The following is a 27,213-nucleotide window of genomic DNA, read 5'->3' on the forward strand; positions in this document are numbered from 1 at the left end:
GTTCCCCCGCTGCGAAACAAACTGTCAGTGACACATAGTTACTGTGTATATAGTGTATAATCATCCAAATTAAGTAGGTTTTTCATTTGATATCTTTCTAAGTGATGAAAGTTAGGGTTAGGGTTAGGGTTAGGTTAAGTTATAGTGAAAACTATGATACTTGGCCAAAACATGATTTTCAGCGCATGAAACGCACATTAGGGCAAAAAAACTGAAATGTTTGTTAGGTCTGAAAATACAACTTCAGGAGCAGGCTAAGAAAGAGTGAGATAAATTTAAATAGAAAATATGTATGACCAGACTGCAAAGTGGACAGAGAGTTCCTACAGTGGGCTCCTGTTCACTGCGATGTTACTGCAACTCTAGTCGAATGACCAGTGAGTGTGTCTTAAATACAGGCAAAACTGACAGTTGTCCCTAAGACTTTGGACAGATACGTTTCAGTCATTTGCAGGGCAACAAGTAATTGATTAGTGTCGGGCCTGGAATCTGTAGTCAATGGTTTCCAGACGTAGGGTGTTCTTCGCTGTTCCTACCCTGGGGAATACCGCCATCATGATTTTGGAGGAGACTGACCAGTGTTTGTATTAGAGGGGGACATCCGAGCCCCAAACTGAATCATGGGGGAAGAAATCAAAGCTCCGTCGTTGACGCCTGGTGGGTAGATGTGGGTTGGCGTCGACAGTTGGAATCGAGTCTGCTGTTAGAACGTACGTGTGGTCGGATGCAGATGTAGGGACACAGACCCCAGTTGTATTGGTGGGGATGATCATATACAGTTGCCATTCGCAGAGCCACCATATTTGGTCCAGTACTGTCCATGATTGGGAAGGAATGTGTCTGATCTCGGCGCACCTGGTGACGTGAACTTGGTCCAAAGGGGTCTTCGGATCCGGTCCGCTGAAGTTGAAACAGGATGGATAACAGTCTGTTCGGTTGTTGCACTGGACATACGTTGCGGTATTGACTGTAGCTGCTAATGGTACTGCGACCATGGTATGTAGGCGGTCGAGCTTTGCTGGAAGGATTCTCTCAGATTACCCAGGATACAGTTGTAGGTGAGGTTGGCGAGTTCTTCGTTCTGTCGGTTGGACCATAGCTGTGGTTGGGCTACGGCAGTAGGCATGAGGGAACAGACATAACAACTCATTGGTTGTGGCGCGGGCTGTGAGTGCGGTGTATCTGTACCAACTGTTCCTCATCATCAGGTTGTAGTCGTTTTCTTCCTGTGTTTGGACATGGGCGAGAATAAGGTGTATCTACTCAGGCTTAGGTGTTCCTGCCGGACGGATTTTGAGTAGGCGTGTGGCGGATGGTTGTACGAAGGGGTTCACACCAATCACTTTGGGGACCATGGCTGGACTAGTAGTGCGGATGGTGATAGTAAAGAGGGGGCCTTTTCCTGGTCGGTCCGGTCGGAGGCATAGGTTGATGCAGCCTTTTTGTTGGATATTGGTCGTAAGGTCTAGCATATGTTTACCATCTTTGATGGTGGTGGCTAACTTGGTGAAGTTAGCGGTCATGGTGGTAGCTTCTTTGGAAAGGGGCCATGTGATGGTTTTGTAGCCTGTATGGAGGAGGACCTGGTCCAAGGTGTCTGGCCAGACCACTCAGACTCTGGGAGCTTGTAGGTACCAATAAAAATAACTGGAGTCAGTCCTGTGTAATCCCAAGTGAGTAAGCTGTAGGCTGAGCAAAGGGACTTGAACGACGATTGGTGTCTTGGTTGATGGGATGCAGATCTGGGGGCCCCTGATCGTTTCCTGAACCAGCTAGTGGGGCATTCTCCTCCAGTGGGAGTGTACCAAGGTTCTGGTACGTTCCCCCCATGTGGTTGAACACAGAGCGGTGATGATGATGGCCAAAATCACACGGTGAGGTCCGTCCCAACGTGGAGAAGACCAGCACTTTCTTTTTATCACCTTGACGAGTACCAGGTCTCCTGGGGACAGGACCTCCTCTGTGGGAGACAGAGAAGATGTCGGCAGATTATTTTGCATTCATCACAGTTCTTTCTTGGAACATTTTGCATAACCACTTAGTGAGGGATTCTGTTTCCCTTTTCTCTTCTACCACCAGATCTTTTTCCCACATTGTTCAGTGGAAGGGTCTGTCTTTCACTGCCTCAAATGGTGTGCATCCCTGTGCTGTTGGAATGATTCTCATGTACGTTTCTACCAGGCTCAGGCATTCTTGCCATGGTTTTCCTGTATCTTCCATGGTTTTTCTGAGTCTGAGTTTTACTGTTCTAATGGTTTGTTCGACGAGTCCAGCACTTTGGTTCAGTTTGATGAAATCCATGTTCAGAAGCTCGAAGGGATATGTTCCTGTTTGCCTTGTTCCATGCTTGGGTCGTTCATTGCCTTGAGAGTTGTGTCTACAGCAGTTTAGACAGTTTCTGCAAAAAAATTGAAGTAAGTTTGGAGACCTCTGGGAACATGCATTGTTTGTTGTACTGTACTGATCATCCCTTCTGTTGAGACATGGCTCCTCCCATGGCTCAATTTGGCAATTACTTCAAACAATGATCGTGGGACGCATGGCTTGTTTTCTACTGCAAAGAGTCCGTTCTTGTGTTGAGTGGCTCCTTTTGTTTCCCATTGCAGTTTCTCTTTTTCTGGGGCATGATTTTGCATTTCTCTTAGGAATTCAGCAGGGATTGGGCTGTGTCTTTCCACCGTCACGTCTTGTTCTAGGAATAGTCTACATGCCTCTGTCAGTGCCACTATTTCTGCGGCTTGTGCAGACCAGTCGCCGGGGAGTCGTCCTGTCTTGAGGTTGTCTTTTTGAGTCACCACGGCATATACGTTGTGTTTTTCTCCATCCAGGGTTTTTGATGATGATCCATCCCCATAGGCAATGTGTCCGGGGGGCAATGGGTTGTCCATTAGGTCATTATGCATATACGTGGTTAATTATGATTCGTTGAGTGGTAAAGAATATGACATATTTTACTCATTCTTTTTACTATAGCTGTTTCATTTTGATATCATATTTTACTCATTCTTTTTAGTATAGCTGTTTCATTTTGATATCATATTTTACTCATTCTTTTTAGTATAGCTGTTTCATTTTGATATCACATTTTACTCATTCCTTTTGTTGTGGCGGTCTTGTTTTAGAGTCGCCACTGGTTCCCAACTCAAATACAATATGAACAGAAGGATGGGTCTGAGACTCCTCAACTATAATGTTAACAAAAGGCTCTTCCTGAGATTCTTATTTCAAGGTGGGATCCACACTGATAAGAGACCAGATGGAGGACTTCAAAGGGCAGAGGAACAAAGAGCAGGGCGGAGGGTCGGGACTTTATAGGACCAGCGGAGACAGAGGTCTGGATGATGTGGATTCAAGGCTGGAAGATGTGGAGCCCAGAGAAACCCCCCCTCACAGCAGCCCTGGACCAGCCCACATCTCATTATTAATCAGCGAATGAATATGCATTTTTGTTGGACTATAACTGGGCAAACGCGGGTTTGGACAATGTCTTTTCCATCCTCCGCTTTGGGACATCAACACTCAGCGGGCTTATTCTATGGGAGGGAGACCCGGAGCTCTGTATGAATCAATTTGAATGGAATAAATCATCTGTGGATAAACTCGCTCAACCCTGGTTTGTCTCCTCCGATGCTGAACACGCTCCATTGTTAGACTGGAGACTACAGAGTTAAGGAATTGGAGTCAGGTAAAATATTTATAGTCTAACAGTTTTGGTGACCCAGTCCGTGAGTCGGTTGCGTAGACAGATAGGGGTTAAGGCCGATAATTCCGTCCGTGAACCAGGGAGGAGACTGCGTAGACATATGGGTTAAGGCCAGCCGCGGACTCTAAAACACGTCGGCGAACGTGGAGTCGCGGTTATCGAAACACGTCAACGAACGTTGGAATAAATAAAAGTTAAACACGTCAGCGAACGTGGGAATAAGGAAAAGTTAAAACACGTCAGCGAACGTGGGAATAAGGAAAAGTTAAAACACGTCAGCGAACGTGGGAATAAGGAAAAGTTAACCACGTCAGCGAACGTGAGGGAGCGCCGGCGAGCGTGAGACCTTTCTCTTGGGACTTCTCCGACAGGCGCCTCATCAACTGAAAGGTAAGCAGAATACCTATTACTGAAACGTTAAAATTCTGCTATTGGATTTTTAAATCATGGAGAAGTGACTATAGAAAGGGGATATCGGGAATAGGAGATTCCGAAAAGGTTGTAATATATCTAGAGTCGGAATTAATGACGATCCCAGAACGGTCGTTTTGAGATAGAGAAAACGGTCGTATGAAACAAAGGAACAAGAGATTCCGGAAAGAGTTGTATGCAGGAGTTATTTTAAAGTCTTCAGCAGGGAAACGACTGGGTCCACAGATGTTTGATTCCTAGAATTGATTCTAAAAAAAAAAAAAAAAAAAAAAAAAAAGTAACAATAATTCCTAGAATTGAACATACTAAAATTCCAAATTTATCCGGAGACTTGATCTAGATTGAATTGGTGAAAATGGAAGGATGTGAGAGTGCGGGAGAATGTGGAGAATGGAATGAATTGACAATTTTGTATGCAGATGTGGAAGCACAGGTTCTGAGTGGTGTTCAAGTTAAAAAAACAACCAAAAATAAGACGCGAGTTGGTGAAACAATTTAGTACTTTAAAAGAAAATGTACATTTTGTAGGTCAAAAGCATGAATGGAATATGAATAACTTGTCCATTGCTTTGCGGAAAGTAGAGCATGACGTCACAGCTAAGGAGGTGGAACTCCGAAGGAGAAAAGAGGAGGTGTGGAGGTGGAGGCGGGGGTCGATACTGAGAAAGGAGGAGGAGTTGAAACAGCATAGATTGGCAATACACAACCTGGTAATTGCGTCAATAGCTTTGGCTGCGGTGAGGGCCCCCACCTAGATCGAACCAACTTTGACTCTTGTACCTTCAGCGCCTCCACTGAATAATAAAGCTCCATTAAAACCTCACGGTATACCCATACAAGCACCAATAGTGACTTTAGGTGGACGATTGATCCTTGACGTTGAGAATGAGGAGGAAGCTATGTCCTCCGAGGCAAAAGGCCTCATAGGAAAAGCATGTAATCTCGAACACGCGAAAGATAGGACAGAACGATCCTGAGTTGACTTGACTGACCGAGAGGACAATGATGAAAAAGAAATGACCAAAGGGACTCGACAGAAAAATGAAATAAAGAAAGGTAGGAAAAAAGGAAAAGATGACTTGACTGACAATCTTATACTGTTTGAGGACGCGAATCGACAATCAGACTATAACTCAGATAATGATTCAGACATTGCAGGTGAACAGGAGAATGAGAGTGTGGACATGTATAAACAGGCTCTACCAGATTTGGGATCTCATTACGCCCTTCGCCCACGTAACAATGGGGCAAAAGAGACACCAGACAAGACTGCCGCGCCAAAACCAAAGCCCAGCGCAAAGCGGGTACAAGCTACATCTGGAGGTATGTATCCCCTCCGCCCTCAGGGAGAAGAAATGATATTTGAACCTCTTGGTCTTAGAGATGTGGCTACATTGGCTGACCAACTCCCTCCAATGGCAAATGGAGGAAGTACATGGCTGATGAAGTTTTTGGCCCTAATGAGCGGACAGAATTGTGCGCTTGGTGACATGAGACAGGCCATATCAGCTTCCTGCTCTCATCATCAATTACAAATGATAGAGGAGGAAGCAGAAACTATCAGGTACCCACACGAAACCCCATTGTCCCAGGTATCGGGCGCCTTATTTACGGCAATTAAAAATACCTTCCCAAGATCCCATGACATGGCTCCAACCGTGTTTCCATACATCGATGGAGTGGGAGGTCCGGTACACTATGAAAAGTGCATAAATGCCTGGATAGATAGTACCGGCCGACACCCATCGGGCAGATTAGATAATATCCTCTTATTCCGAACAGCTGTTGTCGAGGGTCTTCCAGAACCTGTGAAAAAGGAGTTGAAAAAGGACCCTGACTTGTTGACTGGTGATGAACCAAGGTTTAAACGTCACCTGTCTCACCATTGTAAGATGTATGATAACGAGAAGGTAAAAGAAAAAGCCGAGTCGCTAAATATGAATTCTGCTCTGGTAAAATTACAACTTTCCAAATTTTATAGTGAATCCAAAAAATCTAAACAGGAAAAGACAAACCAATCTGCCCAGATGTTCCAGGGCCATGGTCGGGCTCGAGATGGTGGTCAGTTCCATGATGGATACGGTGGTCGCAGGGGTGGTTTCTCTGGTGGCCGGGGAAAAGGGTACTCGAGACCGGGCCAACAAGACAACTGTTTTACATGTGGCCGTCCTGGACACTGGAGACATGAGTGTCCCAGTCAGCGACAGTACCCGCGGCAACCCCCAACACAACAGGGGGGGCCACCACATCAACAGCGGCCCACGCGCGGAGGAGCAAGAGGCACTGGCAGACCATGGCGGTCACAGCAGCCAGCTCAGTCAACTGGACAATATTACCAGGGTGGAGATGATCCTCACAGTCCATGGGATCCTCCACACTCCGAATAGGGGTGCCCGAGAGGCTCGGTAAGCAGGGGAACGGCAGACCCAATGCTTCATATGAGAATCAACGGCGTCCAAACATCAGCTTTGGTGGACACGGGAGCAACATACTCATCTTTGAACATGCCGCTCACAGCCGGTTGTCTCTCCTCTTCAACCATAACTTTGGTCGGCTTCTCGGGATCTCCTCAAGCTCTGCCTATTACCAGACCGCTGCAAACGGAAATACCCCACCTAAAACAGACTCTATTTCATTCCTACGTCCATTCACCCCAAACACCTGTGAATTTAATGGGAAGAGACTTGTTGATGTCTATTGGAGCTACCATCTTATGTGGGCCGGATGGCCTCACAGTGACTTTACCAAATGGTGCAAAGATTCCGTGTTCGCAACCAGTACGAACATGTGGACAATGGTTGATGTGTCCCTTGCAACAAGACACCGAGGTAGCAACAATCTATTGGTCATGTCTTGAGCCTGAAACTCCGGCCACTGGGGGACTGTTGTTTGTTTATCACCAGTGGAAATCATTCAGTGATTCACTCCGGCCTTACCATCCGCCCAAGGATGACTTTCATTGTACTTTGTTTTATGACACAGAAGATGACTTAGTCTATCGAGACCGTTTTCAGAAGGTTCTTGGAACACCCTGGCAATTGAAATCCACCAAAATATTTGTGGGTCCAGAAGGCGTAGCTTCATATGTTGATTTGGACGATTCGCAAAAAGTGTGGTACAAAATGTCGGATACAGCCGACCCCCACATTTCTTTGGCTCTGTCTTATGGTCACGAAGCTCGTCAACTCGGTCCCATGGTCAAGAAACTTCTTAAAGTCGAATTAAGTAGGTTTTTCATTTGATATCATTCTAAGTGATGAAAGTTAGGGTTAGGGTTAGGGTTAGGTTAAGTTATAGTGAAAACTAGGATACTTGGCCAAAACATGATTTTCAGCGCATGAAACGCACATTAGGGCAAAAAAACTGAAATGTTTGTTAGGTCTGAAAATACAACTTCAGGAGCAGGCTAAGAAAGAGTGAGATAAATTTAAATAGAAAATATGTATGACCAGACTGCAAAGTGGACAGAGAGTTCCTACAGTGGGCTCCTGTTCACTGCGATGTTACTGCAACTCTAGTCGAATGACCAGTGAGTGTGTCTTAAATACAGGCAAAACTGACAGTTGTCCCTAAGACTTTGGACAGATACGTTTCAGTCATTTGCAGGGCAACAAGTAATTGATTAGTGTCGGGCCTGGAATCTGTAGTCAATGGTTTCCAGACGTAGGGTGTTCTTCGCTGTTCCTACCCTGGGGAATACCGCCATCATGATTTTGGAGGAGACTGACCAGTGTTTGTATTAGAGGGGGACATCCGAGCCCCAAACTGAATCATGGGGGAAGAAATCAAAGCTCCGTCGTTGACGCCTGGTGGGTAGATGTGGGTTGGCGTCGACAGTTGGAATCGAGTCTGCTGTTAGAACGTACGTGTGGTCGGATGCAGATGTAGGGACACAGAGCCCAGTTGTATTGGTGGGGATGATCATATACACTTGCCATTCGCAGAGCCACCATATTTGGTCCAGTACTGTCCATGATTGGGAAGGAATGTGTCTGATCTCGGCGCACCTGGTGACGTGAACTTGGTCCAAAGGGGTCTTCGGATCCGGTCAGCTGAAGTTGAAACAGGATGGATAACAGTCTGTTCAGTTGTTGCACTGGACATACGTTGCGGTATTGACTGTAGCTGCTAATGGTACTGCGACCATGGTATGTAGGCGGTCGAGTTTTGCTGGAAGGATTCTCTCAGATTACCCAGGATACAGTTGTAGGTGAGGTTGGCGAGTTCTTCGTTCTGTCGGTTGGACCATAGCTGTGGTTGGGCTACGGCAGTAGGCATGAGGGAACAGACATAACAACTCATTGGTTGTGGCGCGGGTTGTGAGTGCGGTGTATCTGTACCAACTGTTCCTCATCATCAGGTTGTAGTCGTTTTCTTCCTGTGTTTGGACATGGGCGAGAATAAGGTGTATCTACTCAGGCTTAGGTGTTCCTGCCGGACGGATTTTGAGTAGGCGTGTGGCGGATGGTTGTACGAAGGGGTTCACACCAATCACTTTGGGGACCATGGCTGGACTAGTAGTGCGGATGGTGATAGTAAAGAGGGGGCCTTTTCCTGGTCGGTCCGGTCGGAGGCATAGGTTGATGCAGCCTTTTTGTTGGATATTGGTCGTAAGGTCTAGCATATGTTTACCATCTTTGATGGTGGTGGCTAACTTGGTGAAGTTAGCGGTCATGGTGGTAGCTTCTTTGGAAAGGGGCCATGTGATGGTTTTGTAGCCTGTATGGAGGAGGACCTGGTCCAAGGTGTCTGGCCAGACCACTCAGACTCTGGGAGCTTGTAGGTACCAATAAAAATAACTGGAGTCAGTCCTGTGTAATCCCAAGTGAGTAAACTGTAGGCTGAGCAAAGGGACTTGAACGACGATTGGTGTCTTGGTTGATGGGATGCAGATCTGGGGGCCCCTGATCGTTTCCTGAACAAGCTAGTGGGGCATTCTCCTCCAGTGGGAGTGTACCAAGGTTCTGGTACGTTCCCCCCATGTGGTTGAACACAGAGCGGTGATGATGATAGCCAAAATCACACGGTGAGGTCCGTCCCAACGTGGAGAAGACCAGCACTTTCTTTTTATCACCTTGACGAGTACCAGGTCTCCTGGGGACAGGACCTCCTCTGTGGGAGACAGAGAAGATGTCGGCAGATTATTTTGCATTCATCACAGTTCTTTCTTGGAACATTTTGCATAACCACTTAGTGAGGGATTCTGTTTCTCTTTTCTCTTCTACCACCAGATCTTTTTCCCACATTGTTCAGTGGAAGGGTCTGTCTTTCACTGCCTCAAATGGTGTGCATCCCTGTGCTGTTGGAATGATTCTCATGTACGTTTCTACCAGGCTCAGGCATTCTTGCCATGGTTTTCCTGTATCTTCCATGGTTTTTCTGAGTCTGAGTTTTACTGTTCTAATGGTTTGTTCGACGAGTCCAGCACTTTGGTTCAGTTTGATGAAATCCATGTTCAGAAGCTCGAAGGGATATGTTCCTGTTTGCCTTGTTCCATGCTTGGGTCGTTCATTGCCTTGAAAGTTGTGTCTACAGCAGTTCAGACAGTTTCTGCCAAAAAAATTGAAGTTTGGAGACCTCTGGGAACATGCATTGTTTGTTGTACTGTACTGATCATCCCTCCTGTTGAGACATGGCTCCTCCCATGGCTCAATTTGGCAATTACTTCAAACAATGATCGTGTCACGCATGGCTTGTTTTCTACTGCATAGAGTCCGTTCTTGTGTTGAGTGGCTCCTTCTGTTTCCCATTGCAGTTTCTCTTTTTCTGGGGAATGATTTTGCATTTCTCTTAGGAATTCAGCAGGGATTGGGCTGTGTCTTTCCACCGTCACGTCTTGTTCTAGGAATAGTCTACATGCCTCTGTCAGTGCCACTATTTCTGCGGCTTGTGCAGACCAGTCGCCGGGGAGTCGTCCTGTCTTGAGGTTGTCTTTTTGAGTCACCACGGCATATACGTTGTGTTTTTCTCCATCCAGGGTTTTTGATGATGATCCATCCCCATAGGCAATGTGTCCGGGGGCAATGGGTTGTCCATTAGGTCAGTTGCATATACGTGGTTAATTATGATTCGTTGAGTGGGCAACTGTGAGAATTGGTTTAACCACTTGTCGTCCGGTCTCCCATGAACTTCAGGGTGACATGTAATGGCCATGTTTGTTGTTCCTGCCCTGGTGCTGCTGGGCAGATATCTTCAGACTGTTCTCTTAGACTTTCAGCTACCTTGGCAGAATCATTCCCGACAATGTCGAGAGAGTAGAAGCTGTTAGATGTGGTGGTGTGGAAGATATTTTTGGTCTGTAATTCCCTGGGTCGGAGGCCATTTTGGGTGGCCACTAGGCTTAGCCCAAGCTGGACCATGATATCTCGTCCCGGTAACTCTCCGATTTTCATTTTGCATTCTGACAATAAACCGATTCCTTTTGTTGCTTTCTGACCCATATTAATCACCTACTTAATAGTTTAAACAACAATTATTTTCTAAATTACCCGAAAGTGATCTCTACTTTGTGATTAACCCAATATCTCTGAACACACAAAGACCAAAAGTCCCTGACTTTGTCTTAGTTAAGTCCCTGACTCTATTAACAGACCAAGACCATAAAGCCCTTGCTAATTATTGTTCTACTTTCATTGGTCCCGGACCAATTGGTTTATTACCAGACTGCAAAGTGGCAGTGAGAGTTCCTACAGTAGGGTCCTGTTCAACGCGATGTTCCTGCAACTCTAGTCGAATGACCAGTGTGTGTGTCTCAAATACAGGAAAAACTGACAGTTGTCACTAGGACTTTTGACAGATACATTTCAGTCTTTTGCAGGGCAAAAAGTAATTGATCAGTGTCGGACAGTTGAGTATTTGTGCTGACATGTCACCCCAATCACAAGACTAAGATTGTTTATTCAGTCAGACAGTTGGGTGTTTATGCTGACATGTCAGCCATAAGGATGACTATGATGCTGTTATACTCACAAAAACTTATACAATATGAACAAGCATTTGCAAAGATACTTTGTCTATTCTCACATGTTCCCCTGCTGCCAAACAAACTGTCAGAGACACATAGTTACTGTGTATAAAGTGAAAAATCGTCCAATTCAAGTAAGTTATCCATTTGGATCATTCTCAAGCTAGAAATTAAGTTATAATGAAAACAATCCTACTTGGCCAAAACGTGATTTTCAGGGCATGAAAAGTACATTAAGGCAATAAAAACTGAAAAGTTCCCCTGCTGCCAAACAAACTGTCAGAGACAGAGTTACTGTGTATGTAGTGAAAAATCGTCCAATTCAAGTAAGTTTTTTATTTGGCATCGTTCAAAGTGATAGAAATTAAGTTACAATGAAAACTATCATACTTGGCCAAAGCGTGATTATCAGGCCTTGAAAAGCACATTAAGGCAATAAAAACTGAAACGTTCCCCTGCTGCCAAACACACTGTCACAGACACATAGTTCCTGTGTATATAGTGTAAAATCGTCCAATTCAAGTAAGTCATTCATTGGCATCATTCCAGGTGATTCTGGAGCTATTTCCCACCATAAACAGTGTCCAAAGCAGGCATTTTGCGATTAAAATAGTGGTTGTATTAGAACCAGGCCCAGGCGGTTCTGGTTGGTGTTTTTACCCAGAAATTGTGTCGAATGTTGATAAGGATGTATTTTTGATTATTCTGTATAAAAATAATCATCTAGGGATGTTCAGTAGTTCTGTTATGCCCGAATCAATGACCTCAATTTGGGCACTTTATTTACAAGTGGTGGTTTTTAAGAACCAGGCCCAGTCGGTTCTGGTTGGTGCTTTATCCATTGTGTGGGTAGATGTATTTTCACTATTCTGTCTAAAAATAAAGATCCAGGACAGTTCTGGGGCTATTTCCCACCATAAATAGTGTCCAAACTATGCATTTTGCGATACAAAATAGTGGTTGCATTATAACAGGGTCCAGTCGGTTCTGGTGGGTGTTTGTATACGGAACTTGTGTCCAATTATGATGGGGATGTATACTTGACTATTTTGTATAGAAATAATCATCTAGCGATGTTCAGAAGTTCTGTTATGCCCGACTGAATTACTTTCATTTGGTCACTTTAATCACAAGTGGTGGTTTAGAAACAGGCCCAGTCGGTTTTGGTTGGTGCTTTTACCCAGAATTTGTGTGTATTGTGTGAGTGGATGTATTTTCACTATTTTGTATAACAATAAAGATCCAGGATGGTTCTGGAGCTATTTCCCACCACAAAAAGTGTCCAAAACAGGCATTTTGCGATTAAAATAGTGGTCGTATTAGAACCGGGCCCAATCGGTTCTGGTTGGAGTATTTACCCAGAATTTGTGTTGGTTGAGTAGGTGGATGTAGTTTCACTATTTTCTATAAAAATAATGTTTCCCACCATAAACATTGTCCAAAACAGGTATTTTGCGATTAAAATAGTGGTCGTATTAGAACCGGGCCCAGTCGGTTCTGGTTGCCGCTTTTACCCAGATTTAGTGTCAATTGTGTGGATGGATGCATTTTCACTATTATGTGTAAAATTAAAGATGCAGGGATGTTTTGGGAATATTTCCCACCGTCAATAGTGTCCAAAACATTTTGCGATAAAAATAGTGGTTGTATTAGAACAAGGCCCAATCGGTTCTGGTTGGTGTATTTACCCAGAATTTGTGTTGATTGAGTAGGTAGATGTAATTTCACTATTTTCTATAAAAATAATGTTTCCCACCATAAACATTGTCCAAAACAGGCATTTTGCGATTAAAATAGTGGTCGTATTAGAACCGGGCCCAGTCGGTTCTGGTTAGTGCTTCTACCCATAATTAGTGTTGAATGTGTAGATGGATGTATGTTCACTATTCTGCGTAAAAATAATGATCCAGGATGGTTCTGGAGCTATTTTCCCACCATAAACAGTGTCCAAAACAGGCATTCTGCGATTAAAATAGTGGTTGTATTAGAACCAGGCCCAGTCTGTTCTGGTTGGTGAATTTACCCGAATAATTGTATCCATTGACGATGGGGATGTATTTTTGATTATTATGTATAAAAATAATCATCTAGGGATCTTCAGAAGTTCTGTTATTCCCGAATCAATGACCTCCATTTGGGCACATTATTGACGGAGCTCACGACCATGATCCAGTGTGTGGCTCGGATGTGTCCCTCAAACACAAATACTGGTCAGTCTCATCCAAAATCGTAATGGCTCAGTTCCCTTGAGTGGGAGCGGCAAGGAACGCCCTGCATTTGAAGACCATTGAAGGCAGGTTCCGGGCCTGTGTCGGCGCATCAGTCAGGCTGGGTAGCCGCTATGGCCCAGGTGATTTTCCAGGGCTGCCCTGCTCTTGACGGAGTGGCCACCCAGCGGGGCTGTGTGTGTTTCATGGTGGGAGACTCGTGCTGCCCCTTCATCCCTGCCGGCATGTCCTGCTCGGTCCATGATGCCCTGCAGGCTATTAGGAACATGCAGAGAGCTGTGACCGAAGATCCGGTTCCACAACGAGGATGGCTTGACTGGTTCTTCTCTGGCTCATGGAAACAGCCACTTCAATATTTCGATATTTTCACAGACACAAAAGGAGGGAATTGTGGGATGGACTGGCTAACTGGCTTAATAATTGTTTATTCTTGTCGCACCATGTGGTCATACTGGTTTAACTTTGTTTTTTAAGATCGTAGAATGCAAGGTAGACTAGCCAAACTGGTTTTACAATTGAATTAAAAGATGGTGGAATGTAAGAAAGACTAACTAGTTGGCCTTGCAATTGTTTGTTCTTCTCGAGAAATATAAGAAAGGCTGGCTAACAGGGTTTGCAATTTTTTCCTTGTATTGTGCGATGAAAAGAGGTTCAACTTCAGGAGTAACTGTCACTCTCCAGGTCATCTAGGGTCAAGTGCACACTTGAAAACTTTCATATTCGACCAAAACGTGCTTATCAGCACATAAAAAGCACATTTGGTGGTACGCGGGAAGAACGGCAGCAGACAAAAAGGCTATTTAGAAAGGTATCACCACTACGCAGAAGAACGTCGGCTACTCTGCCCTCACTGGAAGACATTGCCAGCCCTCGTTACCTCAGCAGAGCCAGGGACATGATCAGGGACCCATGCCACCCTGGTCACAATCGGTTCCAGCTGCTGCTCTCTGGCAGACAGACGCTGTAAGTTTCCCACATCCGTTGGGACTCTAAACTTGGGGTAACACAACACAATCCCTTCTGTGTAATAACTTCGGGTGAGGTAATATGAATAGACATTAGGTACAAGGTGATCTGACACCTACATGCTGAATGAAGGTAAGTGAAAGACAGTGAGAGGTAAGCGATCCACTCAAGGGGTGGTGATGCAATGTATCCATAAAGGCAGAATTGTAAATTAAGAGTCTGGAGTCATAACTTGTAAAACTGTGTAAAACTGTCAGAGACACAAATGTCTCTCTATACATAGTGTAATATCATCAAATTTTATAATTTAATAAGTTTTTCATTTGGCATCATTCTAATGGCTAGATATTAAGTTATAATGAAAACTATGATACTTGGCCAAAACGTGATTTTCAGCGCATGAAACGGACGTTAAGCCAATAAAAACTGAAATGTTCCCCTGCTGCGAAACAAACTGTCAGAGACACATAGTTACTGTGTATATAGTGTATAATTGTCCAATTCAAGTAAGTTTTTCATTTGGCATCATTCTAAGTGATATAAATTAAGTTATAGTGAAAATTATGATACTTGGCCAAAACGTGATTTTCAGCGCATGAAACTTACGTTAAGGCAATAAAAACTGAAATGTCCCCCTGCTGCGAAACAAACTGTCGGAGACACATAGTTACTGTGTATATTGTGTAAAATAGTCCAATTCAAGTAAGTTTTGCATTTAGCATCTTTCTAAGTGATAGACATTAAGTTATAGTGAAAACTATGATACTTGGCCAAAACGTGATTTTCAGCGCATGAAACGCACGTTAAGGCAATAAAAACTGAAATGTTCCCCTGCTTCCAAACAAATTGTCAGAGACACATAGTTACTGTGTATATAGTGTATTATTGTCCAATTCAAGTAAGTTTTTCATTTGGCATCATTCTGAGTGATAGAAATTAATTTATAGTGAAAACTATGATTTTTGGCCAAAACGTGATTTTCGGCGCATGAAACGCACGTTAAGGCAATAAAAACTGAAATGTTCCCCTGCTGCGAAACAAACTGTCAGAGGCACATAGTTACAGTGTATCTAGTGTAAAATCGTCCAATTCAAGTAAGTTTTGCATTTAGCATCATTCTAAGGGATATAAATTAAGTTATAGTGAAAACTATGATACTTGGCCAAAACGTGATTTTCAGCGCATGAAACGCACGTTAAGGCAATAAAAACTGAAATGTTCCCCTGCTGCGAAAACAAACTGTCACAGACAAATAGTTACTGTGTATATAGTGTAAAATCGTCCAATTCAAGTAAGTTTTGCATTTAGCATCATTCTAAGTGATAGAAATTAAGTTATAGTGAAAACTATGATACTTGGCCAAAACGTGATTTTCAGCGCATGAAACGCACGTTAAGGCAATAAAGACTGAAATGTTACCCTGCTGCGAAACAAACTGTCAGAGGCACAAAGTTACTGTGTATATAGTGTGAAATCGTCCAATTCAAGTAAGTTTTGCATTTGGCATCATTCTAAGTGCTAAAAATTAAGTTATAGTGAAAACTATGATACTTGGCCAAAACGTGATTTTCAGCGCATGAAACGCACGTTAAGGCAATAAAAACTGAAATGTTCCCCTGCTGCGAAACAAACTGTCAGAGACACATAGTTACTGTGAATATAGTGTAAAATCGTCCAATTCAAGTAAGTTTTGCATTTAGCATCATTCTAAGTGCTAGAAATTAAGTTATAGTGAAAACTATGATACTTGGCCAAGACGTGATTTTCAGCGCATGAAACGCACGTTAAGGCAATAAAAACTGAAATGTTCCCCTGCTTCCAAACAAATTGTCAGAGACACATAGTTACTGTGTATATAGTGTAAAATCGTCCAATTCAAGTAAGTTTTGCATTTAGCATCATTCTAAGTGATAGAAATTAAGTTATAGTGAAAACTATGGTACTTGGCCAAAACGTAATTTTCAGCGCATGAAACGCACGTTAAGGAAATAAAAACTGAAATGTTACCCTGCTGCGAAACAAACTGTCTGAGACATATTTACTGTGTATATAGTGTAAAATCGTCCAATTCAAGTAAGTTTTGCATTTAGCATCATTCTAAGTGATAGAAATTAAGTTATAGTGAAAACTATGATACTTGGCCAAAACGTGATTTTCAGCGCATGAAACGCACGTTAAGGCAATAAAAACTGAAATGTTCCCCTGCTGCGAAACAAACTGTCAGAGGCACATAGTTACAGTTTATATAGTGCAAAATCGTCCAATTCAAGTAAGTTTTGCATTTAGCATCATTCTAAGTGATAGAAATTAAGTTATAGTGAAAACTATGATACTTGGCCAAAACGTGATTTTCAGCGCATTAAACGCACGTTAAGGCAATAAAACTGAAATGTTCCCCTGCTGCGAAACAAACTGTCAGAGGCACAAAGTTACTGTGTATATAGTGTGAAATCGTCCAAATTAAGTAAGTTTTGCATTTGGCATCATTCTAAGTGATATAAATTAAGTTATAGTGAAAATTATGATACTTGGCCAAAACGTGATTTTCAGCGCATGAAACTTACGTTAAGGCAATAAAAACTGAAATGTCCCCCTGCTGCGAAACAAACTGTCGGAGACACATAGTTACTGTGTATATTGAGTAAAATAGTCCAATTCAAGTAAGTTTTGCATTTAGCATCTTTCTAAGTGATAGACATTAAGTTATAGTGAAAACTATGATACTTGGCCAAAACGTGATTTTCAGCGCATGAAACGCACGTTAAGGCAATAAAAACTGAAATGTTCCCCTGCTTCCAAACAAATTGTCAGAGACACATAGTTACTGTGTATATAGTGTATTATTGTCCAATTCAAGTAAGTTTTTCATTTGGCATCATTCTGAGTGATAGAAATTAATTTATAGTGAAAACTATGATTTTTGGCCAAAACGTGATTTTCGGCGCATGAAACGCACGTTAAGGCAATAAAAACTGAAATGTTCCCCTGCTGCGAAACAAACTGTCAGAGGCACATAGTTACAGTGTATCTAGTGTAAAATCGTCCAATTCAAGTAAGTTTTGCATTTAGCATCATTCTAAGGGATATAAATTAAGTTATAGTGAAAACTATGATACTTGGCCAAAACGTGATTTTCAGCGCATGAAACGCACGTTAAGGCAATAAAAACTGAAATGTTCCCCTGCTGCGAAACAAACTGTCACAGACAAATAGTTACTGTGTATATAGTGTAAAATCGTCCAATTCAAGTAAGTTTTGCATTTAGCATCATTCTAAGTGATAGAAATTAAGTTATAGTGAAAACTATGATACTTGGCCAAAACGTGATTTTCAGCGCATGAAACGCACGTTAAGGCAATAAAGACTGAAATGTTACCCTGCTGCGAAACAAACTGTCAGAGGCACAAAGTTACTGTGTATATAGTGTGAAATCGTCCAATTCAAGTAAGTTTTGCATTTGGCATCATTCTAAGTGCTAAAAATTAAGTTATAGTGAAAACTATGATACTTGGCCAAAACGTGATTTTCAGCGCATGAAACGCACGTTAAGGCAATAAAAACTGAAATGTTCCCCTGCTGCGAAACAAACTGTCAGAGACACATAGTTACTGTGAATATAGTGTAAAATCGTCCAATTCAAGTAAGTTTTGCATTTAGCATCATTCTAAGTGCTAGAAATTAAGTTATAGTGAAAACTATGATACTTGGCCAAGACGTGATTTTCAGCGCATGAAACGCACGTTAAGGCAATAAAAACTGAAATGTTCCCCTGCTTCCAAACAAATTGTCAGAGACACATAGTTACTGTGTATATAGTGTAAAATCGTCCAATTCAAGTAAGTTTTGCATTTAGCATCATTCTAAGTGATAGAAATTAAGTTATAGTGAAAACTATGGTACTTGGCCAAAACGTAATTTTCAGCGCATGAAACGCACGTTAAGGAAATAAAAACTGAAATGTTACCCTGCTGCGAAACAAACTGTCTGAGACATATTTACTGTGTATATAGTGTAAAATCGTCCAATTCAAGTAAGTTTTGCATTTAGCATCATTCTAAGTGATAGAAATTAAGTTATAGTGAAAACTATGATACTTGGCCAAAACGTGATTTTCAGCGCATGAAACGCACGTTAAGGCAATAAAAACTGAAATGTTCCCCTGCTGCGAAACAAACTGTCAGAGGCACATAGTTACAGTTTATATAGTGCAAAATCGTCCAATTCAAGTAAGTTTTGCATTTAGCATCATTCTAAGTGATAGAAATTAAGTTATAGTGAAAACTATGATACTTGGCCAAAACGTGATTTTCAGCGCATTAAACGCACGTTAAGGCAATAAAACTGAAATGTTCCCCTGCTGCGAAACAAACTGTCAGAGGCACAAAGTTACTGTGTATATAGTGTGAAATCGTCCAAATTAAGTAAGTTTTGCATTTGGCATCATTCTAAGTGCTAGAAATTAAGTTATAGTGAAAACTATGATACTTGGCCAAGACGTGATTTTCAGCGCATGAAACGCACGTTAAGGCAATAAAAACTGAAATGTTCCCCTGCTTCCAAACAAATTGTCAGAGACACATAGTTACTGTGCATATAGTGTAAAATCGTCCAATTCAAGTAGGTTTTGCATTTAGCATCATTCTAAGTGATAGAAATTAAGTTATAGTGAAAACTATGGTACTTGGCCAAAACGTAATTTTCAGCGCATGAAACGCACGTTAAGGAAATAAAAACTGAAATGTTACCCTGCTGCGAAACAAACTGTCTGAGACACATATTTACTGTGTATATAGTGTAAAATCGTCCAATTCAAGTAAGTTTATTTAGCATCATTCTAAGTGATATAAATTAAGTTATAGTGAAAACTATGATACTTGGCCAAAACGTGATTTTCAGCGCATGAAACGCACGTTAAGGCAATAAAAACTGAAATGTTCCCCTGCTGCGAAACAAACTGTCAGAGGCACATAGCTACAGTTTATATAGTGCAAAATCGTCCAATTCAAGTAAGTTTTGCATTTAGCATCATTCTAAGTGATAGAAATTAAGTTATAGTGAAAACTATGATACTTGGCCAAAACGTAATTTTCAGCGCATGAAACGCACGTTAAGGCAATAAAAACTGAAATGTTCCCCTGCTGCGAAACAAACTGTCAGAGGCACAAAGTTACTGTGTATATAGTGTGAAATCGTCCAAATTAAGTAAGTTTTGCATTTGGCATCATTCTAAGTGCTAGAAATTAAGTTCTAGTGAAAACCATGATACTTGGCCAAAACGTGATTTTCAGCGCATGAAACGCACGTTAAGGCAATAAAAACTGAAATGTTCCCCTGCTTCCAAACAAATTGTCAGAGACACAAAGTTACTGTGTATATAGTGTGAAATCGTCCAAATTAAGTAAGTTTTGCATTTGGCATCATTCTAAGTGCTAGAAATTAAGTTAAGGTGAAAACTATGATACTCGGGCAAAACGTGATTTTCAGCGCATGAAACGCACGTTAAGGCAATAAAAACTGAAATGTTCCCCTGCTTCCAAACAAATTGTCAGAGACACTTAGTTACTGTGTATATAGTGTATAATCGTCCAATTCAAGTAGGTTTTTCATTTGGCATCATTCTGAGTGATAGAAATTAAGTTATAGTGAAAACTATGATACTTGGCCAAAACGTGATTTTTGGCGCATGAAACGCACGTTAAGGCAATAAAAACTGAAATGATCCCCTGCTGCGAAACAAACTGTCAGAGGCACAAAGTTACTGTGTATATAGTGTAAAATCGTCCAATTCAAGTAAGTTTTGCATTTAGCATCATTCTAAGTGATAGAAATCAAGTTATAGTGAAAACTATGATACTTGGCCAAAACGTGATTTTCAGCGCATGAAACGCACGTTAAGGCAATAAAAACTGAAATGTTCCCCTGCTGCGAAACAAACTGTCAGAGGCACATAGTTACAGTTTATATAGTGTAAAATCGTCCAATTCAAGTAAGTTTTGCATTTAGCATCATTCTAAGTGCTAGAAATTAAGTTATAGTGAAAACTATGATACTTGGCCAAAACGTGATTTTCAGCGCATGAAACGCACGTTAAGCAATAAAAACTGAAATGTTCCCCTGCTGCGAAACAAACTGTCAGAGGCACAAAGTTACTGTGTATATAGTGTAAAATCGTCCAATTCAAGTAAGTTTTGCATTTAGCATCATTCTAAGTGATAGAAATTTAGTTATAGTGAAAACTATGATACTTGGCCAAAACGTGATTTTCAGCGCATGAAACGCACGTTAAGGCAATAAAAACTGAAATGTTCCCCTGCTGCGAAACAAACTGTCAGAGACACATAGTTACTGTGTATATAGTATAAAATCGTCCAATTCAAGTAAGTTTTGCATTTAGCATCATTCTAAGTGATGGAAATCAAGTTATAGTGAAAACTATGATACTTGGCCAAAACGTGATTTTCAGCGCATGAAACGCACGTTAAGGCAATAAAAACTGAAATGTTCCCCTGCTGCGAAACAAACTGCCAGAGGCACATAGTTACTGTGTCTATAGTGTAAAATCGTCCAATTCAAGTAAGTTTTGCATTTAGCATCATTCTAAGTGATAAAAATTTAGTTATAGTGAAAACTATGATACTTGGCCAAAACGTGATTTTCAGCGCATGAAACGCACGTTAAGGCAATAAAAACTGAAATGTTCCCCTGCTGCGAAACAAACTGTCAGAGACACATAGTTACTGTGTATATAGTGTAAAATCGTCCAATTCAAGTAAGTTTTGCATTTAGCATCATTCTAAGTTATATAAATTAAGTTATAGTGAAAACTATGATACTTGGCCAAAACGTGATTTTCAGCGCATGAAATGCACATTAAGGCAATAAAAACTGAAATGTCCCCCCGCTGCGAAACAAACTGTCAGTGACACATAGTTACTGTGTATATAGTGTATAATCGTCCAAATTAAGTGAGTTTTGCATTTAGCATCATTCTAAGTGATAGAAATTAAGTTATAGTGAAAACTATGATACTTGGCCAAAACGTGATTTTCAGCGCATGAAACGCACGTTAAGGCAATAAAAGCTGAAATGTTCCCCTGCTGCGAAACAAACTGTCAGAGGCACAAAGTTACTGTGTATATAGTGTAAAATCGTCCAATTCAAGTAAGTTTTGCATTTAGCATCATTCTAAGTGATAGAAATTAAGTTATAGTGAAAACTATGGTACTTGGCCAAAACGTAATTTTCAGCGCATGAAACGCACGTTAAGGCAATAAAAACTGAAATGTTCCCCTGCTGCGAAACAAACTGTCAGAGACACATAGTTACTGTGTATATAGTGTAAAATCGACCAATTCAAGTAAGTTTTGCATTGAGCATCATTCTAAGTGATATAAATTAAGTTATAGTGAAAACTATGATACTTGGCCAAAACGTGATTTTCAGCGCATGAAATGCACATTAAGGCAATAAAAACTGAAATGTCCCCCCGCTGCGAAACAAACTGTCAGTGACACATAGTTACTGTGTATATAGTGTATAATCGTCCAAATTAAGTAGGTTTTTCATTTGATATCATTCTAAGTGATGGAAGTTAGGGTTAGGGTTAGAATTAGGGTTAGGGTTAGGGTTAGGGTTAGGGTTAGGGTTAGGGTTAGGTTAAGTTATAGTGAAAACTATGATACTTGGCCAAAACGTGATTTTCAGCGCATGAAAGGCACATTAGGGCAAAAAAACTGAAATGTTTGTTAGGTCTGAAAATACAACTTCAGGAGAAGGATAAGAAAGAGTGAGTTAAATTTAAATAGAAAATATGTATTACCAGACTGCAAAGTGGACAGTGAGAGTTCCTACAGTGGGGTCCTGTTCACTGCGATTTTACTGCAACTCTAGTTGAATGACCAGTGAGTTTGTCTTAAATACAGGCAAAACTGACAGTTGTCCCTAGGACTTTGGACAGATACGTTTCAGTCATTTGCAGGGCAAAAAGTAATTGATTAGTGTCGGGCCTGGAATCTGTAGTCAATGGTTTCCAGACGTAGGGTGTTCTTCGCTGTTCCTACCCTGGGGAACACCGCCATCATGATTTTGGAGGATGCCAAACTGTCAGAGACACAGTCACTGTGTATATAGTGTAAAATCGTCCAATTCAAGTGAGTTTTTTTGTTGGCATCGTTCTAAGTGATAGAAATTAAGTTACAATGAAAACTATCATACTTGGCCAAAACGTGATTATCAGGCCATGAAAAGCACATTAAGGCAATAAAAACTGAAACGTTCCCCTGCTGCCAAACACACTGTCAGAGACACATAGTTCCTGTGTATATAGTGTAAAATCGTCCAATTCAAGTAAGTCTTTCATTGGCATCATTCTAGGTGATACTGGAGCTATCTCCCACCATAAACAGTGTCCAAAACAGGCAATAAGAAATAGTGGTTGCATTATAACAGGGTCCAGTCGGTTCTGGTGGGTGTTTGTATACAATAACTTGTGTCCAATTATGATGGGGATGTATACTTGACTATTTTGTATAGAAATAATCATCTAGCGATGTTCAGAAGTTCTGTTATGCCCGAATGAATTACTTTCATTTGGTCACTTTATTCACAAGTGGTGGTTTAGAAACAGGCCCAGTCGGTTTTGGTTGGTGCTTTTACCCAGAATTTGTGTTTATTGTTGAGTGGATGTATTTTCACTATTTTGTATAACAATAATGATCCAGGATGGTTCTGGAGCTATTTCCCACCACAAACAGTGTCCAAAACAGGCATTTTGCGGTTAAACTAGTGGTTGTATTAGAACCAGGACCAGTCGGTTCAGGTTCGTGTTTTTACCCAGAAATTGTGTCCAATGATGATGGGGATGTATTTTTGATTATTCTTTATAAAAATAATATTCTAGGGATGTTCAGAAGTTCTGTTATTTCCGAATCAATGACCTCAATTTGGACACTTTATTTACAAGTGGTTGTTTAGAACCAGGCCCAGTCGGTTCTGGTTGGTGCTTTACCCACAATTAGTGTCAATTGTGTGGGTGGATGTATTTTCACTATTCTCTGTAAGAAAAAAAGATCCAGGGATGTTCTGAGACTATTTCCCACCATTAATAGTGTCAAAAACATGCATTTTGCGACAAAAATAGTGGTTGCATTAGAACCAGGCCCAGTCGGTTCTGTTTTGTGTATACACCCGTAACGTGTGTCCAATAGGAATGGGGTTGTATTTTCTTACTATTCTGTATAAAAAAATATCATCTAGGGATGTCTAGAAGTTCTTCTATGCCCGAATAAATGACCTCCATTTGGGCACTTTATTTTGCATGGTGGTTGTAGTAGAACCAAGCCGAGTCGGTTCTGGTTGGTGCTTTTACCCAGAGTTAGTGTTGATTGTGTAGGTGGATGTATTTTCACTATTCTGTCAAAAAATAAAGATCCAGGATGGTTCTAGGGGTATTTGCCAACATAAATAGTCTCCAAAACATGCATTTTGCGAAAAAAAATAGTAGTTGCATTATAACTGGGTCGTCTCGGTTCTGGTTGCTGTTTAAATCCGAAACTTGTGTCCAAAGATGAAGGGGATGTATATTTTCCTATTCTGTTTAAACATAATGCGGGGATGTTTTGGGGCTTTTTTATACAAGAATCAAAAACCTCCATTATGGATCGTTATTTTGCATTGTGGTTGAATTAGAACCGGGCCCAGTCGGTTCTGGTTGGTGCTTTTACCAAGAATTAGTGTCAATTGTGTTGATGGATGCATTTTCACTATTCTGTGTGAAATTAAAGATGCAGGGATGTTCAGGGAATATTTCCCACCATCAATAGTGTCCAAAACAGGCACTTTGCGATTAAAATAGTGGTCCTATTAGAACCAGGCCCAGTCGGTTGTGGTTGGTGTATGTAGCCGGAACTTGTGTCAAATGATAATGGGGATGTATTTTTGACTATTCTCTATAAAATATTCATCTAGGGATTTTCAGAAGTTCTTTTTTGCCCGAATCAATGACCTCCCTTTGGGCACTTTATTTTGCATAGTGGTTGTATTAGAACCAGGCCCAGTCGGTTCTGGTTTGTGTTTACACCCGTAACTTGTGTCCGATGGGAATGGGGTTGTATTTTTCACTATTCTGTATAAAAATCATCATCTAGGGATGTTCAGAAGTTATTTCATGCCCGAATAAATGACCTCCATTTGGGCACTTTATTTTGCATGGTGGTTGTATTAGAACCAAGCCCAGTCGGTTCTGGTTGGTGCTTATACCCAGAGTTAGTATTGATTGTGTAGGTGGATGTATTTTCACAATTCTGCCTAAAATTAAAGATCCAGGATGGTTCTAGGGCTATTTCCCAGCATAAATTTTCTCCAAACATGCATTTTGCGATAAAAAATAGTAGTTGCATTATAACTGGGTCCAGTCGGGTCTGGTTGCTGTTTATATCTGAAACTTGTGTCCAAAGATGATTGGGATGTATATTTTACTATTCTGTTTAAAAATAATCATGCAGGGATGTTTTGGGGCTTTTTTTATACAAGAATAAAAAACCTCCAATGGATCTTAATTTTGCATGGTTGTTGAATTAGAACCGGGACCAGTCGTTTCTGGTTGCCGCTTTTACCCAGATTTAGTGTCAATTGTGTGGATGGATGCATTTTTACTATTATGTGTAAAATTAAAGATGCAGGGATGTTCTGGGAATATTTCCCACCGTCAATAGTGTCCAAAATCAACACTAACTCTGGGTAAAAGCACCAACCAGAACCGACTGGGCTTGGTTCTATTACAACCAACATGCAAAATAAAGTGCCCAAATGGAGGTCATTTATTTGGGCATAGAAGAACTTCTGAACATCCCTAGATGATATTTTTTATACAGAATAGTCAAAAATACAACCCCATTCCTATTGGACACACGTTACGGGTGTATACACAAACCAGAACCGACTGGGCCTGGTTCTAATACAACCACTATTTTTGTCGCAAAATGCATGTTTTTGACACTATTTCTGGTGGGAAATAGTCTCAGAACATCCCTGGATCTTTATTCTTACAGAGAATAGTGAAAATACATCCACCCACACAATCGACACTAATTGTGGGTAAAGCACCAACCAGAACCGACTGGGCCTGGTTCTAAACAACCACTTGTAAATAAAGTGCCCAAATTGAGGTCATTGATTAGGGCATAACAGAACTTCTGAACATCCCTAGAATATTATTTTTATAAAGAATAATCAAAAATACATCCCCATAATCATTGGACACAATTTCTGGGTAAAAACACGAACCAGAACCGACTGGGCCTGGTTCTAATACAACCACTACTTTAACTGCAAAATGCCTGTTTTGGACACTGTTTGTGGTGGGAAATAGCTCCAGAATCATCCTGGATCATTATTGTTATACAAAATAGTGAAAATACATCCACTCACACAATAAACACAAATTCTGGGTGAAAGCACCAACCAAAACCTACTGGGCCTGTTTCTAAACAACCACTTGTAAATTAAGTGACCAAATGAAAGTAATTCATTCGGGCATAACAGAACTTCTGAACATCGCTAGATGATTATTTCTATACAGAATAGTCAAGTATACATCCCCATCATAATTCGACACAAGTTCCGTATACAAACACCCACCAGAACCGACTGGACCCTGTTATAATGTAACCACTATTTTGTATCGCAAAATGCATGTTTTGGACACTATTTATGGTGGGAAATAGCCCCAGAACTGTCCTGGATCTTTATTTTTAGACAGAATAGTGGAAATACATCTACCCACACAATGGATGAAGCACCAACCAGAACCGACTGAGCCTGGTTCTTAAAAACCACCACTTGTAAATAAAGTGCCCAAATTGAGGTCATTGATTCGGGCATAACAGAACTTCTGAACATCCCTAGATGATTATTTTTATACAGAATAATCAAAAATACATCCTTATCATCATTGGACACAATTTCTGGGTAAAAACACCAACCAGAACCGCCTGGGCCTGGTTCTAATACAACCACTATTTTAATCGCAAAATGCCTGCTTTGGACACTGTTTATGGTGGGAAATAGCTCCAGAATCACCTGGAATGATGCCAATGAATGACTTACTTGAATTGGACGATTTTACACTATATACACAGGAACTATGTGTCTCTGACAGTGTGTTTGGCAGCAGGGGAACGTTTCAGTTTTTATTGCCTTAATGTGCTTTTCATGGCCTGATAATCACGTTTTGGCCAAGTATGATAGTTTTCATTGTAACTTAATTTCTTTGACTTTGAACGATGCCAAATAAAAAACTTACTTGAATTGGACGATTTTTCACTACATACACAGTAACTGTGTCTCTGACAGTTTGTTTGGCAGCAGGGGAACTTTTCAGTTTTTATTGCCTTAATGTACTTTTCATGCCCTGAAAATCCCGTTTTGGCCAAGTATGATTGTTTTCATTATAACTTAATTTCTAGCTTGAGAATGATGCCAAATGGATAACTTGAATTGGACGATTTTTCACTTTATACACAGTAACTATGTGTCTCTGACAGTTTGTTTGGCAGCAGGGGAACATGTGAGATTAGACAAAGTATCTTTGCAAATGCTTGTTCATATTGTATAAGTTTTTGTGAGTATAACAGCATAGTCATCCTTATGGCTCAGCATAAACACCCAACTGTCTGACTGAATAAACAATCTTAGTCTTGTGATTGGGGTGACATGTCAGCACAAATACTCAACTGTCCGACACTGATCAATTACTTTTTGCCCTGCAAATGACTGAAATGTATCTGTCCAAAGTCCTAGTGACAACTGTCAGTTTTTCCTGTATTTGAGACACACACACTGGTCATTCGACTAGAGTTGCAGGAACATCGCGTTGAACAGGACCCTACTGTAGGAACTCTCACTGTCCACTTTGAAGTCTA

This window comes from Stigmatopora nigra, unplaced genomic scaffold (assembly GCF_051989575.1).
Source record: "Stigmatopora nigra isolate UIUO_SnigA unplaced genomic scaffold, RoL_Snig_1.1 HiC_scaffold_27, whole genome shotgun sequence".
NCBI lineage: Eukaryota > Metazoa > Chordata > Actinopteri > Syngnathiformes > Syngnathidae > Stigmatopora > Stigmatopora nigra.